Raw genomic sequence first — 2,403 nt, 5'->3', positions numbered from 1 at the left:
CGTGAGCTGGGTTTAGACCGTCGTGAGACAGGTTAGTTTTACCCTACTGATGAGCGGTGCCGCAATAGTAATTCAACTTAGTACGAGAGGAACCGTTGATTCACATAATTGGTCATTGCACTTGGTTGAAAAGCCAGTGGCGCAAAGCTACCATGTGTAGGATTATGACTGAACGCCTCTAAGTCAGAATCCATGCTAGACGCGGCACTCTCTACCTCCCCGGTTGTTACCCGACTGATAGTAGGGGCGCTCGTGCGTCCCCAAGAGCTTGTGTCGAGAGTCTCCCTCGAGGTGCGGGAAGTGGTCGCCTTGAGGACTCTGAATGGAAATTTCGAACGATCGGGGAGATGAATCCTTTGCAGACGACTTAAATATGTGGCCGGGTATTGTAAGTGTCAGAGTAGCCTTGCTGATATGATCCACTAAGATTCAGCCCGTCGCCGCACCAATTTGTCCCCCTTCCGCTCGGTTCGACGGGGTTTTCTTGGCCCCGGCCCTTGTGTGCGCCCCCAAGTCCTGGCGCACACCGTGCACCCAATCTAGCCTAGCTCGTGCGGGCGGTTTGATTGCCTTCTCTTCGCATTCCCTGCCTTGGCTCGCTTGCGTTAGTGCGGTTTTCGTGCTCGTCTCGCCTCGTCGGCATCCGTGGCATTTCAAGTCCACCCGCCGTGGCATGGATTCTACAATTCAGATCTTCTGTGCATCGCGTCCACGTGCATGGGGTTCTCTTCTTCACGTGGACATGCGCCCTCCGCGACGTGGATTCTATGACTTGATCTTTTCTACCTCGTTGCCTTTATGTGCGCGAGGTTCTCTTCGCGTGGATGCTCGCCCACGGTGTCATAAAGGGTACCCGATGGCATTCCAAGTTTGTCCATGGCATGAATTCTATGACTCAATCTCCTGTGCGTGGGGTTTAGTGCTCGCGTGGACACGGGTGCTCCATGGTATGAACGACATGCCCCCCTCTCCCCCACCGCCTTGCGGCATGCTGTGGGAACGTGTCCTCCATGGCACATATTATGCGGCTCGATCTTTTCTACGTCGTCGCCTACGTGTGCACGGGGTGCTCTTCACGTGGATGCTTGCCCTTTGTGTTAGAAATGGCACGCGACGGTGGCATTCAATCTTCTGTGCGTCGCCTCCATGTGCGCGGGGTTTAGGGTTCGCGTTGAGTCGCGTCCTCTGTGGCATGAATGGCATGGCATGCCGCCATGCCTCACTCTTGAGCTCTCTCGTGCCACTTTGTGAGTATACAAGAGCCCTTTGGAATTTCTTTGTGTTCGTGGTGCCGTCATACCAGTGCTAATACACCGGATCCCATCAGAACTCCGCAGTTAAGCGCGCTTGGGTTAGAACAGTACTGGGATGGGTGATCTCCCGGGAAGTCCTAGTGCTGCACCCTTTTCCATGCTTGTTTCGAGACCATGGCATGGAAATCCCCTCGGATCACGTCTTGTTTCGAGACCATGGCAGTGGGGTGTGTGTGCCGTGTCATTGCGGAGCGGGATTTCTGAGGAGGGGGGTGTGCCATGTCGTGGGGGGGTGAGGTGACGTGCCATGGGTTGAGCGGGGTTTTCGGAGGCGTGGCTGGGTGGAGCGGGGGGGGCATCGTGGGGGGTGAGGTGGGGTGGGGGGGATGTGACGCGGGGTAGGGTGGGACGAGTGGGTTTTTCGGAGGCGTGGTGGGGTGGTGTGGATGGAGCGGGGTTTTTCGAGGTGAGGTGGGGGGGCGTCGTGGGGGGGTGTGGTGGGGTGGGGAGGTGTGCCGTGTCGTGGGGGGGCTGACGCGCGGTGAAGTGGGTCGAGCGGGGTTTTTCGAGGTGGGGTGGGGGGGGGATGCGTTGTGTTGTGGGGGGGTGAGGTGGGGGGGATGCGGGCGTCGTGGGGGAGTGCGGTGGGGTGAGGTGACGTGCCGTGGGTTGAGCGGGATTTTCGGAGGCGTGGCTGGGTGGAGCGGGGCGGGCGTCGTGGGGGGTGAGGTGGGGTGGGGGGATGTGATGCGGGGTGGGGTGGGACGAGCGGGGTTTTAGGAGGCGTGGTGGGGTGGTGTGGATGGAGCAGGGTTTTTCGAGGTGGGGTGGGGGGGGCGTCGTGGGGGGGTGCGGTGGGGTGGGGAGGTGTGCCGTGTCGTGGGGGGGCTGATGCGGGGTGGGGTGGGTCGAGCGGGGTTTTTTGAGGTGGGGTGGGGGGGATGCGTTGCGTCGTGGGGGGGTGAGGTGGGGGGGGACGCGGGGCGTCGTGGGGGGGTGCGGTGGGGTGGGGGGTGTGCCATGTCGTGGGGGGGGTGACGCTGGGTGGGGTGGGTCGAGTGGGGTTTCGAGAGGAGTGGTGCGTTGGTGTGGAGGGAGCGGGGTTTTTCGAGGTGGTGTACGTGGGGGCGTCGTGGGGGGGGTGCGGTGG

General features: G+C 60.8%; 1 non-coding gene and 1 pseudogene across 1 annotated transcript in view; both read left to right on the top strand.

Annotated features, from left to right (window-relative positions):
- The window catches only part of LOC148015719 (25S ribosomal RNA), a 3,313-nt gene extending 2,859 nt beyond the window's left edge, over positions 1-454 (top strand). The window contains exon 1 of the ribosomal RNA XR_015688522.1: positions 1-454. This exon is cut by the window's left edge and continues 2,859 nt beyond it. This is a non-coding gene — a ribosomal RNA (25S ribosomal RNA).
- Positions 455-1,286: 832 nt separating this feature from the next.
- On the top strand, positions 1,287-1,405 carry LOC148015718 (5S ribosomal RNA; annotated as a pseudogene).
- Positions 1,406-2,403: the final 998 nt, after the last annotated feature.

Source organism: Lygodium microphyllum, chromosome 24 (genome assembly GCF_053477565.2).
Source record: "Lygodium microphyllum isolate KBCC chromosome 24, Lygodium_microphyllum_v1.1.10, whole genome shotgun sequence".
NCBI lineage: Eukaryota > Viridiplantae > Streptophyta > Polypodiopsida > Schizaeales > Lygodiaceae > Lygodium > Lygodium microphyllum.
This window is presented reverse-complemented; position numbering and strand designations above follow the sequence as displayed.